This window comes from Piliocolobus tephrosceles, chromosome 4 (assembly GCF_002776525.5).
Source record: "Piliocolobus tephrosceles isolate RC106 chromosome 4, ASM277652v3, whole genome shotgun sequence".
Taxonomy (NCBI): domain Eukaryota; kingdom Metazoa; phylum Chordata; class Mammalia; order Primates; family Cercopithecidae; genus Piliocolobus; species Piliocolobus tephrosceles.
The window spans coordinates 24,174,040-24,189,893 of record NC_045437.1 but is presented as its reverse complement, the minus strand read 5'-3'; the positions used below and the strand labels follow the sequence as shown (position 1 = coordinate 24,189,893).

General features: G+C 32.3%; 1 protein-coding gene across 4 annotated transcripts in view; it reads left to right on the top strand.

The window, feature by feature from the left end:
- The first annotated feature begins 3,179 nt into the window (after nucleotides 1-3,179).
- Nucleotides 3,180-15,854, top strand: part of CDH10 (cadherin 10) — a 163,495-nt gene continuing 150,820 nt past the window's right edge. For all 4 annotated transcript variants that reach the window (XM_026456556.1, XM_026456555.1, XM_026456554.1 and 1 more), the window contains exon 1: nucleotides 3,180-3,569. The gene's annotated coding sequence lies outside the window, so the exon portion shown is untranslated. The remainder of the gene's footprint in view (nucleotides 3,570-15,854) is intronic.

Below are 15,854 nucleotides of genomic sequence, written 5' to 3'. Positions count from 1 at the left end.
CACTCAAATTGGATCTTTCACATTTGCAATGAAGAGATCAGCCTTCACAGAGTCCCATTATTGTATTAATAATATAATGCTTTCAAATTTTCTTAGTGCTTTATGATTGTATCAAGGTATTTTCTGTGTATTTTCCTATTTAGTTTTAAAAGTCGTATATAGAAATATATTTGCAAAAGTTTTCATCAGTTTTATTTGCTTGTAGTTGATATATGGCCTCTCCTCACATTGAAGGACACTATTGCAAGATATTGACCCATTCATTTCATTGAGAGTTTACTGTCCCTTTTACATTTCATTTATTCATTTCACTTCCCATGGGCTACCAGTTTCCTGATATTGGTAACTACAGGAAAACCCTATCTAATTCACAAGACTATTTCACATAAGATTTGGAGGGAACATTATAAAGAAATAGAAAAGCTTGCAGAATCCCAAGTTAACTCATTTATATTGTGAAATAAAGAAAATGAAAACTAATACTGTTTAATAAAACAAAACCCATTGTCAGAAGTTTTACATGTTAGTCAATGTTCGGTTTATTCTTTATTTTAATTTTAATTACTAGGGCATATATTAGATAGGATGGCAAATGATCTCAGATATAGAGTCTTTCTTTTATGAGATGAACATTAAGAAAAATGTGAATGGGTTTAATTCATTTATTGTTCAAATGTTTTCCTCTTCATTCTCTCATATCTGTAACTAGATCCCCTGAACTTTGGAATACATGGATGCTTTGCCTATTATTTATTAATTATATTACCTGATCAAAAAACAGAAAAAAATGCAATAACTGACAATTGTCTCATGCTTCAAAATGTTAAAATATTATTAACATTGTTTTGTATAGATATCTTTTACTAGCATTCTGACACAATTTTAATTTTAAACTAGAATGAAAATTTGCTTTTCTCCAAAAATGTACATTGTACAAATTATGCTACTCTATCATACATGGATCTAATAGACAACCCTGCTGTTTGTACCCAATTCTGTCACCTCTCTAACAGCACTAGCAAGTTTTGCTGGGCAAATAGAGTAAATACCAGCCTCTCTAGCAACAATGTGTGACCAAGTGTCTAAATTCCACCCAATGAGATCATGGAAGTGACATGTACATCTTCAGGGTCACATTTTTCAAGGGACGGGAGCAACTTTCTCTTGTTCCTTTTATTCCTTTTTCTAAAAGATAGATGTGGGGTGATCTCTCTCAGATCATATAAATGAGTTCAATTCCTTAGAAACATTAAGCATCAAGACAGAAGGAACCTGAGTTTCTGATGATTAGACAGGGCAGAATAAACAAACCAACTCAAAAACTTACGTAAGAGAATCCTAAACTTCTATATAATTCAGAAAATGTTATTTTGGGAATACATCTGCAACATGTATTCTAATTAATAAAATAGCAATTTACCTCAGATCTTAGCCTTTGGTTATTTTCTCAACTCATTTAAATGTAACCCCCAAATTCCTCACATTATGTAGTCATATATTTTGAAATTAGCACTAAACAAACATAAGGAAACAGTTAATCCAATAACATAACAATGTGTGTGTGTGCACCTAACCTGCTACATTTAATTAAATATTATAAATTTCTCTTGATAGCTAATTTTAGCATGTTAATAACAGTATTATTTTGAATACACACATATACCAGGCTAACACAAATACACACAAATATACATATCACAGGTAAAAAATGAAATATCTATTGTCACTTGACCCTGAAATTAAGGCACCCTGTTGAGAAAAACATACAAAACATAAAAAAACTATGAGCAAATGAAACAGTGATAATTCAGAATTCTAGCTCTATTATTATCACACTTTACAGGGGCCATAGAATTTTCCTAGTCTTAATGGTATCATCTGTAAAATTAAGAGTTTCAAAAGTCCATTTCTGCTCTAAATATCATTTAACTGTTTAGTTCAGTGGAAATGTTTGGTGTTTTCAAATATAAAACTAATTAGTAAAATTCATCATAATAATAACACTGTGATACATTAAAACCTTTTTGGAATCTAATTTAGAATCTCCCTCTCACTTCTTTTCTCCCCCTAGATTGAGTTTCCTTCCTTTTTCATTATGCTGATTATATAAGGGGCCTGCTGACTGTTTGAATGATGAAATAGGTACAGAGGAGGCAGGATGGCAAAGCAGAAACAATACTAAACCGGAAGTAGGAGTGCAGTATTACAGCTTTGACACCGCCTCCAATTAGTCCTGTGACCATTTAACATTCTGAGCATTATTATCTGATAAAAAATAATAATAACTGGCCAAAATGATCTTCATAATTTCTCCTCTAGCTTTAAAACTATAATTGACATATATGTATCTATGTGCATATATATGTATATAATTTATTTATGGATGGCACTTTAAAAGGAATCTACCTGTAGCCGGAAAAATGCAAAGATGTTAATTACTTTGTGGCGCTATACTGACATCATTTGGTAAGGTTTGGCTGATTGCAATTTGATGTGGAGATAGATAAATAGTGAGGCAGTTAAATGCGTAAGTAGATAGAACAATCCAAATGTATTTATATCTGTCCAGACACTCATTTGGGTATGAAACTCATATTTATGAGAAAAAAAAAGTTAATAAGAAAAAAGAGGAGGCTGTGTCAAGTTCAAAGCCCAAATATTTTAATAACACCAATTATATATTTAAATTTTTAATAAAATATGTTATCTATAAAGTATTCAAATGCAAAGATGAGGCAGAGAAGACTGGCTCGCGGACATTCCAAAATGATGAGCGAGCTATGCACTCCTCTGACAATAAGCAACAAGAAAAGGGATTGGGAAAATCAAGCCGAGAAAGTTCCCTGAAAGCAAAAAATAAATAAAACATTTAAAACCCCAACGAAAAATGACTCTGGTAACACATCAGATCTGCTTGCGATTTGACTTGGCGCTCCGATAATACGTGGATTTCGGTAGTCTGGTGTAAGGATGGTGCAGGAATACATATGCCAGAAGAACTATCTTTTTAAGAAAAAATTGCAAGAAGCAGTCCTGTTCCTGAGATTGTATTACGGACACAGGCGGATTAGATTGGGCTGATTACCTTAGCCTTGAAACAGAGAGTCTTTCTGCCCTGCGGGGGAGGGGACGCCTTTCAAGCAAAGCCCTCCTCTCGGATGCGCCTTCCCCTCGCATTCACTTGCAAATCGCTGTGTGCTCGCAGAAGCCAGCGCTTCCCCAGTCTCTAACCTTCCCATGGCGAGTGCTGCAGCTCTATCAGCAGAACCTTTCTCTCCGTGTGAGGAAGAGCTTTTTTCCCCCCTTTCCTTTTTTTTTTTTTTTTTCCTTTCCCCTTAATCAGAAGCACTGAATGAAAGCCAATCAGAGAGAGAGCTCGCCCCCGTTTTCTTCGGTTCCCTGCTGTCCAGAGTTAAAAGTGATGCTGAGAAAGAGCTTGAGTTAGATTGAAGTAGAATCAGTGATAGAAAATAACAGCCGAAAACAAACAAAAAAGGGACATAGTGACAATTTCTCCTGGGTTATTTTGACTGGAACCAACTTCCACTATCCAGAAGCTGATAAAAAAGGTAGGAAGACTTCATTCACCTCTTTTCTTTTAACTCCCTTAAGGGATTTTTATATTCTTCCACTTGAGGGGTGGGGGGGAGAGGCAGGGGAGAAATGTTTGTTTTTAAGTTGTGTTTAGCAATTATTTCAAAATAATTATCTTTAGTACCTAAATAAATAAGCATACAACTCTATATATTTAATTCTAGAAACAACTGCTTCGAATATCTATATAGGCAATGTAAAGCTGGATAAATTATATATTATGCTCAACAGTGGGTCATGATATTAGAGTTTGTGAATTCATTCACTTGGAACAAATGCTAAAAAATATGTTATGAAGTGAATTTGTCATGCCCAGACTTGTTCATCTTTATTTTAAAAATCAGTTCAAGAGATAACATTGTTGCTGTGAACTCTTAACATCATCTAACATTACTTTGCATTCCATATGAATGGATTCACTCTGCACTTATTCATAGTCATAGTTCATTGTACGTTCAATATAAAGAGAAATGACAGGCAGAAGACAGATTCCTTGAAACTGCCAATGGTCACTAAGCATCTACATAAATACAATAGATTGACATTCATCAGAAATAGAATAGGCAGAATTCTTATTTTCAATTTTATATCTGAGTCAGAAGTATGGGGGGTAGAGGTAAAGAGAGGGAGAGTAAATGCATGTAGTCAGCAGTTGCAGCATTTATTGTTTCTGCTGCAATAAAATCCATATTTTATGTGGTGTTAAATTAATGCAGCATATTGCAAGTATAAATAAATGCATGTCCCCAACAAGTAACTATTGTTACTTGTAAGTATGGGGAAAAGCAGTAGTCTGAAATTGTTTTTATGCCACTAAAATAAAAACCTACTGTCTCCTTATTATTAAAAAATGGGAGTCTACAGGTACAAAGACAAATATTGTTTTAAAAATGACCTATCATCTTTTGCTTTGGAAAAAACAGATCTGAAAAAAATTGTGGTCCTTCATTCCAGTAAAAGCTTCTATTATCCAATACTGCACATCCATTACTTCTCAGCTCTTTGGAGATACATTATTTTTTCTCCTCTTTTTTTTTTTTTTCTTGAAGGATCTATATTAAAAATAATCTGTCCTTCTGATGTTGACAACTGTTATACTTCAATGCATATGTTAGTAGACTTTCTCCCTCCACACCATCCCCCTCTCTATCTTCCTTTAAAATGTAGCTACAAGAGCTTCTCTGTGGTGAATAACACTTGGCAAGAGTGTGCTCATTTTTTAGGTCTGGTATGGTGAGGATTTTTAATTAGTAGAACTTTCATGAAAACATTATGTCATTGACAGAGCCGTATGTTCATTTTTAGTTAAAGTGATGAAGAAGAAAGGAAGAGATTATGTCCTAGAAACATAGGTAAATGCTAAGTTGCATAGATAATCTGGCCCCCCGCTCCCCCCAGTGTACTAAATGTGGCACATATGTATTCAATGTGCAATGCATAAGGAAGGAATGGTTTATCTGGGGAGGGATGTGGTGAAGAGACTGGAGAGTGCACAAGTATAAACAGCGTGGATCTGTGCCTTAGGGACACATCAGATACAAACCCATTCTGATGATAAAAATATAAAGAAATGCTTCTTTCACTTTTTTTTTTTTTTTTTTGGCTGTGTTATTAAAGTATGAGTCAATGTCTGCTTTCATTAAATCAAATACTTCTTGGGTTTCAAATACTTGCTGCGAACAAATTGACTTCCCTGGTGAATGCATATGCCTTCCCTGACTCCAATCAAAGAATAGAATTCCATACACTTAAAGGTTTGGGGGAAAAAACCCGACAAACAGAACAAAAATCTCTGGGAAATGGGAAAAAAGAAGGTAAACTGTATGAGCATCCACCTACATATGCATATGTGTGAAGTCAGTGGTTAAATGGTTTGGTACCTGATTAATGCTCTAGGTGATGTTCCTTGATGTTTATAGAAACTGCTTCTTAATTAGAACAGTACTATGCAGGTAATCAATTGAATATTTCATTGTTAGATTTTTACCCACACTGTGGTTTTCTTTAAAAAGGAAAAAAGAGGATAAAAATTGATTTTAATTTAGAGTGATATTTCTGACACATTATTTACAAAGTTAGTGTAATCTGAAAGAGGTATGTTTTTTTTTTCTCTCTCTTGTGAAAAATAGACATTTGAAACTGAAAAGATTAATTTCAAAATATGTGACTCTTGCATAAAAAATAAGGTGAATTTCTTGACCTTTACTTAAGTTTTTATATAAACAAATAACTAAGGCAAAGTATATACTATCTGGGGGGTTTCTGTGCTTATGACTGATTTTCTATGTTTCTTAACCTACTTTGCAGCAGGTGGTAACGTGTCTTACTGGAATATGTCATTTTTATACCAAATCATTCCACTAGGCTGCAGCACAGCAATAGTATTGGCTCTGATGATGCTGATTCAGCAGCAAAGTGAACCATACTCTTGCTAAGTGTTATTATCAGTAATAGTGTTTCACAGTAAGCAATTAATACAAATCAGTGATGTAAACCCAAGTACCTCTAGTATAGCCCTTGGGCGTTAAAAGCGTTAGCCACATTATATTCTTATTTCTACTATGCAAATTACATTCTAATACTGTTGTCACGTTAGACGTACTTGTAAAATACTGAAATTATAAATAGAAAAACATAAAAATTATTTATACCAATTATAAGTAATTTTATGCAGATATTTGATCTCTAAATTTCAGGTCTATGTTTGAAAACTCTACTTTCGATTAACCCAACATATTATCTGGAATAGGGTTTCAAAAGAGACAATTTACTAACCATATTATATATTTAAGAGTCATGTCTGCAATAGATTGAAGTTAAAAACCAAGTAGCAAGAAAAATTTCCTCATCCTTCTTAGACTTATACTGAGCAATGGTAAAATTGATTAAGCATTATACTAAGTACAATATATGGTTCCTATTATGATATTTTAAGGAGTAAAAAGAAGAGTACTTGGAATGACACCACAGATGCATATTTGAAAAACTGAAAGTTAGCACAGACAAATCTATTTTCCTTTTCTTGACACTCATACAGACCAATGAGTTCACAAAAATATATTGTTTTGTCATAATTGCAATAATCTGAAATCTACAGAAAAAAATACAAGTCCTAAATTTAAAAGAAAATCTGCCTTTTTTTTTTTTTTCTAATTGAAACCTTTGGATGATATTCACAAAGCATTCATATACTTTTCTGCATTTACCCTAATAAGTTCAACCTTCAAAATTACAGATTTTTTCTCATGCATAAGAACAAGAGACCATTTCAAACAATTACCAAGCAATGCCTGTTTCGTAAGATAACAATATCAGCTCTGGGTCACCTGTGCCCTCTTCTTTTCTGACTGTAGAGCAGTCTCACCTCACTTGACATTTTGGTATGAGCCCTTGAGCCCTTTTACAATCCAGTTATCCTGTCTTTCTTGAATAGAAGGGCACCTAAAGCATATAAGGCCATTTTGCTTTTCCCACACCTTTTTGTCATTATTCACTTGAACTAACTGTACACACATATTGTCAAAAAATAAGACCCATCACATTAAATTTTTAGATTTCTGGGAATGTATTATTCTTAAACAAATATTAACAGTGATAAGTTGAAATAATCTGACCTGTTTAAAAAATTTTAATACAACTTTTGCTCAACTCTATTATCAATGCAACTTCTCACAAAGAAGTAACTCTTTTTTTTTAAGAATGAAAGTGCTTTATTTTCATCAGTTTCTTTATATTTTTATCCTATTTCTTTCTTGCAATGTATGTGATGACCTATACGCTTTATGACTAAGAGACATTGGTTAAACATTAACCATATTGGAGTTGGAACTAAAGAAAGGGAAAGCTGCAAATTGAATAAGAAGGAGCAAAATAAAATCACATTTTACATCATTTTTGGAAGTGAAATGTAACATTCCTGCAAAATAATGCCTGCTTGTGGGAGGTTGAAATGCCTTCATATAAAAATCCCTTTCAGTGAAGGGATTCGTGTCCTTAGAGAGTTTGTCAAAAACATTATAAGCACTTTACCAAATCACGTGATTTCAATTTTCAATCTTTTTTCAAGAAAGCAGTCTTGATTCAACATACTCTTTATGATGCAGTGATATAAATTAAAGTTAAATGACATTTCAAGCTTCAGGACAGAATTAAACAATAGACTATAAGATATAATACAACATTGCTTCACAACAGGAAATTCAGCATTAAGTGACATTTCTAAACACTTGAGAGCCCTGCTGATCCCCATAAATTTAGCAGGTCATATTCTCTCTCTCTCTCTTCTACCCCATCTCTCTTTCTGTAAATCTGTGTCTATTTCCATCTCCCTCTCTTTTTTCCTTTCCTCTCCTTCCTCATTTAAAACAATTACAAAACCCCTTGAATAAATGTCCCATGTGCTTTTAAAAAATATTACCCTATTGTAAAGTTATATTTCTGTAAATCTGGTGTATTTTATGGCCAGTATTCTATCATCTGCCACATTATACATTATATTTATTGCATTAAACTTTGCATTATGGCACAAAGTATATGACAATTGGCTAGAATCTATTCTTTTAAATGAAAGCAACTCTTTTATAAATTTTGTAACGCTGAGGCTTCTAAGGAGTTGAAATTGGCACCAGTGTAGTTTACTGCACTAGCAAGCCAAGTATGGGAATTCAGCATTTATTATTGAAATGACTCCTTCAAATTATCAGAATGTAGAATGTGTAGACATGAATTATTATGCTCAATGTATAAGTTATTGATTAGGAATCTTTATTGATTTACTGTAAGAGAGGATATTGAAATGGTTTGACAGAGCCCTGATTTTTAAAACAAACATAAATTACATGTTTCTGGAAAGCAATGTTTCACTAGACATGTTGATTCTTCTTTGCTGCAAGAAACACATATTACCAGTTTGGAATCTAAAAATGAAATCTGGTATATAATGAGCAAATGTCTATTTTAGAGACTGTGGAGTAAAGAACTACCATTGCTTTTGTTTCCAGTTGGAAATTTGGGAAACAGAAACTATAGCAATAATTGAGGTAGCCATAATATGTAACAAAATGAAATAATCAATAAATTGAGTACAGTAAATATTCTACCTTGAGTTATTCTGGGAATTCTCTCCATAGTTAATGTAATATGTATAAATACAAGAATTAAAGTTGAAATTCAATATCATTATCTGAATAGATCAAAGGCAACCAATATATTTGCCCCAGTAATTGGAAAATTTGGAGTAAATTTTGTACATAATATTAATGTAAGCTTTTAAAATGTAACTGTTTTTCCTTTTGTAAAAGTATAGCTCCACTCTCAATAAAATTAAGTCAAATAAACTTCCTTTGAAACCATTGTAAATTCTGGGATTTCTGAATTAAGGAATATTTTCATAATTATTAAAGCAAACTTCAAATTTAAATGAGGCACTCTAATGTTTCCAAATAATTTAACTTCTAAAGGTGAATTTTAAATTAATAGGCCCATTTTTTGATAGATTTGAAAATATTTAAACTACCTGAGGAATTTTAAGGGTTTTGTGTTTCCATGTAAATCTTCAACCTCTAAAGTGTATTTATCAATTATTTTATTTACAATATTTCCCTTAAATAAACCAAAACATTAAAATTTTTATACCTCTAACTCAAGTGGCTTAAATCTGTTGTGAATAAGATCAAAAACATGAATTACATACTTTCAAAACCAACAGTGTGCTGTTGATTTGCTTTAGTGGTGACCTGAAGAAAATAAACTGTTGGAGTAAAATATATGTCAACTTATTACATCAAATATGAAACTGATTATCCAATGATTATCTATTAGCTTAGCCAACGATAATATATTTTCTTTTCTTTTTTGACTTCTTCTCAAAGCATTATACATTGGGGGTTATTCCTACTCTGTAGTCTTGAACCATATTTTGTCACCAGAGTGATTTTTCAATATGTACTCCCTGAAGAGTGAAAACCAGCAACATGCAGATTTATTCTGCCTGCATTTAGCTCCCTAAATTTGAATATTTCTCCATGAGTAGAAACTTACAGAAAAATCTTTATTTATCTACCCCCTCAACCAAGACTTTAGTTATTCCTTTGGAGATTAGTTAAAAAAATGAATCCTAAGCACAGACATATACTTAGAGGCACTGTCACTTTGTCTATTTTTCCTTTTTTTTTTTTCAACTGCTGAGTGAAGAGTGGAGGTTTTCTACACAATTTCTACACTAAAGAAGTTATTTCACCCCCTTCTGGATGTATGGAATTAAAAATGATCAATACGAACTCTACCTTTTCTGAGACTTTCTTCTCTTCTAGCTACGGTCTTTTAAAATATATATCCTAGTTTTCGATGGTTAGTACTAGATAGTTCTACATAATATTTTAAAAATTAATTTATAAGCCTTCACTGACTTGAGAATAGACGTAAGTACTTGCTATCAATACTTTAAAAACGACAGAAATGAAATGCTCCTAAAATCTCAGTTGAGAAAAATATTTAGTAATTTTTTTCTCCCCTTGGAGTTAGATTAGCCATCATGATGGTGTATGAAATCTGAATTCCAGCCCAGTGGAGATGCGAAAATAGATGAATGGCGACCATAATCTTGACTTCAGAGCAATGAAATTAATCACTTTGCTTTGTAGGTAGAGGCTAGATCAAGCCTGTTTCTAGGTAGGTCCAAGAAGAAAAAAGTGTGGATGGGGGAGAGCCTTGTCCTTCATTGAAGCAAAATGAAACATTGCACAGGAACCACTGTTTCCAGAAACACCCTCATGGAAATTTGAAATTTTTGATAGTACTTAGGGGCTCAGTACTTTGAGTTCACAATTCACAATCATTAAATAACTCTCTTTTGATTTTAGGGTATCATATGTTGCTATTTATTATTACATGTGTTATACTTTTTCTTTTGCAGTTTCTATTATTTAATTTACCAGATATCCTGGTATCCATACAACAATTTGCTCAATTTTTCTTTAGCTCCTAATTAATTTCACTCATTCTGGGAGAAGTTACTGTGAGCCATTCCCTTCTGTCATACCTGGAGATACGGGAATGAATTTAGTACAAATTTTGTCCTTGAGAAGAGGCAGGTTCTAATCTGAGATATTCATAATTAAATATCATATAATTTACAATGGAAATATCAGTAGTTGTGTTCTAAATGTTTCCATTTTTATGAAATAGTAGTAGAATTAGATGGTAGAACATCATTGGGCGGTAATGTACTCCTCCACCTAACACAGTCTTAAGTTTTCATCTTCCATTAGAAATACTGCTGAAAAAACCCCTCAAAAGCATTTTATTCATTCACCCATTCTTTCATTCCTTCATTTGCCAAGTATTCTTTAAGTGCCTGACATAAGCCAGACACTGTGCAAGCATCCAAAAATACAAACTTGGGAAGAGAGAGAAAGAGAGAGAAACAAACAAAAGCCTCTGCTACTGTGAACCATTGTGTGAATAATCACATGACTTGTTATATTCTAGCTTTGATAAATACAAGAAAGATAAGTTCGAGGTGTGTTTAAAGTGACTAATACAGGGATCTAACTTATCTATATTTTTCAAGCTGTATCGTTGCATTTACAGCCATACCACATCGTTAAAGAAAATATCAGAGTTAGCAGTTTGGTTCAAGATACATTTTTGTGTAGCCTAAGGTTTCCTCAGTCAACACCTAAGAATGGATTTTGAATGGATGTTTCCATTAGGAGCAGCCTTTTGGTTGGTGATATGTGGTGTACTTCAAATTGGCAACAGCCAATTATCATCTTGCAGACACGGGGAGCTATATGGGATAAAGCAAGGGCCCAAAGTTGAGTATACCATCCCCATCAAGAAACCTACAGAAAAATTATGTGTCAGGAGGCCAAATGTATTCCATATTTCTATTGCTAATGTTTTTGTTTTCTTTCTTTTTTTAACTTAATTTAGATTGAGAGGTACATGTGCAAGTTTGTTATATAGATATATTGTGTGTCACAGAGTTTGGTATACAGAAAATATTTATGAACAGGAGCTTCGTTACTCATAAAGTAACGAAAATAAGCACTTCATAGAAGCCACTGTGTTTAAAACTTGGTCACTCTGTGAAAAAGACTCTTCTATGTAATAGTCTGTTTTTGTGAGGACACTGGATGAAGGTCATGCTTAATAGGAGACTATACAGTGTTAAGCCTACATTCTAGAAGCACTGAGATTTCCTTTCTTAGAAAATGCAATGACCCTAACCTAAGTGCTCTCACAAGGTCCTTTGACAGATAAAAGCATGGATCGTGGCACCAGAATGTCTAGATTTAAATCCTGGCTGTGCCACTTACCATATATTTCATATTTAATGTTACTTGTAGTTTTTTCTATCTGTGAAATGGGGTTAATAATTATACTTACATAATAGGCCAATTGTCATGATTAAAATAAGCAATTACTATAATGTCTAACAATACATAATACACAATAGGTGTTCTAGTGCTACCTAGTACTGTCATTGGTATTATTATTAGATGTTAATTCATGTGACCTATGCTTTTTCATTAATATTGAGTGTGTTGTATTTTTACCACAACATTTAATATCATTAGGGCTATAACTTTAAGTTATTTAAATATTTTAACTTATGTAATAATTTTGTGCTTGAGAAATTCTTGGTGTTTTAAGTCGAATTCTCTCACTAATTCTACTGACAATGTAATAAATTCTTCATTCTGAATTTTATTTTTGGAAAAATGAGAGTTTGAACCATAACATTTCCAGGTACACAGTTGATTTATCTATTATTATAATTGGAAAGGGCTCATAAGTCTATGATTGTAACTGGAAAGAGCTCAATATAAAACTTTTGTAAATATATTCCTTCTGTAATGATTGTGAAAATGTCAGTTGCATAAAGACTTGAATGTAACCTGAAAACTTAAATTTCATTCTCAGAGAGGCATTGCATGAACTAGGAAATTGATGGATATGAATTTTGAAAACGATAGGAAAGACTCGAAACAGAGACAGAGGAGGAAAAAATCATAAGAAAGAGTGAGACTAACTGTTGTGAGGTCCATGAGCCACATAAACTCACTCAGGTGAAACATGAGCTATTTCTGAATACACTCCAGTAATGGTTCCTTTCACAGATTCTCCTTCTTGAGGTCAGAGTAATGAGAATAAGAAAAAGAATGATGAACAGAGGCAGTGCATTACAGAAATTATCCCATTAAAGTTTTGATACCTATAAATCTCAAGAATAATTCTGCAGTCTATATTACAAGCTGAAAGGTCAGTGGACTACTGATTTCCTAGACTACGTCCCTGAAATTGTCTGATGAAGACATACAACCTGCTGCAAAAATGTGTAAAATTTAACAAGCTTTATTTAGATCACTCATTCTTTTCATTCTTCACATTCAAGGGGATATGAAGATCAATTTGAAACTACTGTTTCGTTTTTTTTTTTTCCTTTTTGTGGCTCTATTTATATGTTAATTTAAAAAGCATCTGGAATGGTTTCTACAGATTACATAAACAAATGAAAACATACATTGAGGTCATAAAATATACATTTATATGGGTTCGTAAATACCTTTTAAAAAGACTTATTTTAAAAATCCAGAATTATATCACAGTTTTTTTTTTCAGTTTTATTTATAGCTCAGGGATAATTAATATATTATTTATACATTCACATACTGGAAGGACATACTTAGTGCTTCATCTTATCCAATAACCTGTAAAGATAAGGTAAGCTATAATAGAGACTCCTAAATCTAGCTAAAATGTATACTTTGGTGCGCCTAGTAAAATAATGCTTGTATTTGCCATAGCTATGCATTTACATCTATTATCTCTTTAATCATGTATTATCTGCTTAATCAGAGTCACAGTTACTGTTTTTCTAATCATCTTGATTAAATGCTGTGGCCATTTCATAGGATTCTTTTTTTTCACAACTTCACTATAATATTTGGCAAAATAATTTGACCTCATGGCTTATTCATCAGGATGGCTAATTTAAAATATTCTATTAATATTACATACATTTTACATTTAGTATAATTGATCATCTAAATGTATGTATACTTTTATAACTGGACTTTACAAGGGCTAAAAACTTTGACATACTTTCTCTTTAATTTTCATATTCTTTAATCATAGTACAGACAAAGTTTATTAACTTGCATCTATTTTGCTTTCATGTAGTCGGAAGTAAAGTGAGAATAAAATTGTGCAAAATTAGAGGAGAAATTAATTTTTAAAGCCCAAGAAATGGTTATTGAATAATTAATTATGCAAACTACTGAAATAGTCATTTCTTTTCAAAATCCTTCAAATTCTTTAAAGGTTTTCAACCACTTCATGTGTTGTTTTGAATGTCTGAAGTTTAAAACAATATAAATTAGGCTTCACAGTGTCATCAGAGGGTTGAGATGAATTTACGTTTTTGAAGTATTGACCCATTTATAGGGTAAATAGCTGCTAATATTTCTGGTAAATTTCTTTTCACTTGTCCGGAGGGAAAATAACATATTTCGGTGTTGAGAGCCACCTTGTGGTCATATTGAGAATTATTATTCTATAGTACACAATGTTTCTGGCTTTAGATGTTTTTCCAAGTGAACATTGCACTTGGAAGCATTGAAACAGATGTGAATTTACACTAAGGGTTATAAGATGACATTGAAAATGAATCATTTTTAAATGAATGCCATTTAATGTTTACATATTGACATGAATTATAGCAAATGTTGTTTTACAAAATCCGCATGAGATCTTTTAAACAATATTTTTGAGGCAAGATATCATTTTTAAACTAAAATATATGATGTACAGTTACAAGTAAGCTCTAATGGCTCATACATTTAACCTTCTCAAGGAAAATTTCCTTTCAGAATCCTCTGGTGTTCAATGCAAAGAAACCAGGGACTGAATTGTTATTTTTGCATTTTGTAAAACTTAAAAGTAAATATGCTACCTACAAGAAAAGCAGAGAACTAATACCAGCAAACTCTGGTCATTGAATGCATTTTTCAGTGGGTTCATTGGAAGTTCAAAGAGACAAATTTGTTTACTTTTTTTTATAAACTCTGAAACAATTTATGTTTACTTTGTTTAATATACATATTCACCAAATATCAAGCCTCTTTGACTAGGTTTTTTTATAATGTAGCATCGTACTTGCAGAGGAGTAAGACCTGTAATTACTGCTTGTAATTTTACTAGGATGTACCTATACTTAAAAAGAAAATAATATAATTATTTTCTAGAAAATGAAAATAAGCACTGACCTAGGTATTTAAGTCAAGAATAGCCATAGATTGCTTATGTGGCCTTACTCCTTGTTATTTTCTTTACTTTATTATCTGAAGGTAAACACGAATTAATTTGGTCAAAATAAATTTTCTTTGTATATAGCTCATAGGACTATATGAGCACAAAATTTTCCCCTACTTTATTTGTATATATATATATCTATAGTGACATCTATTTATCAATTGATCTGGATGCATTTATGTTACATCCTAAAGTATCAACATTGTCCTCCTCCTCATGATCATTATCATCATCATCATCATCAGAACCTGAGTAAAACTTCAGTTGTGACATTGGACATGGAATAGCTTCATCACAATTACAGGATACCATGGGAATAGGTTCTGTATCACCCATCTTTGGGGCACTGGGATGATTTGATTTAATTAACATAATAGACTTCAATGGGAACTAAAGACAAATTTATAAAATTGCATACAAATCTTATAACAATGATCTCTATGTTATGTGTTAAAGCTATGAGTTGTCCATTGCTATTAGGCAAATTATTTTCTCTAGTTTGAACTTTCCATACTGCCCTTTAATGTAGAGCAAGTGGTCAGAGCATGTCATTTCTCATGCACAGCCCAATAGTCTTACTGAAAACAAAGATTACTTTGCTTCCCATTAAACCATGCTCCTTCTGTCAACAAAAGTGCTTCTATTCTGAGAGATATTATTATTGATTTGCTTTTATTCTCAAAACACTGATGGAGTTTTTTTCTCTGCAATGCTGCACACTAGGTATTATTTCAAATGAATATATAAAGCATTTATTTCAACCTCAAAGGGGAGATAGAAATTGAAATGGTGTATATAAGAGTATAGAAATGTTTAAAATTTGCATGCAACCTTTTGATGATGTCATAGTCATATGTAGTGCTATATTTTAGGGCAAAGGTTTTTTGCAGAATAAATAGTAAATGGATCATAAATATAGAAAGAAGCATATGAAAGCACCT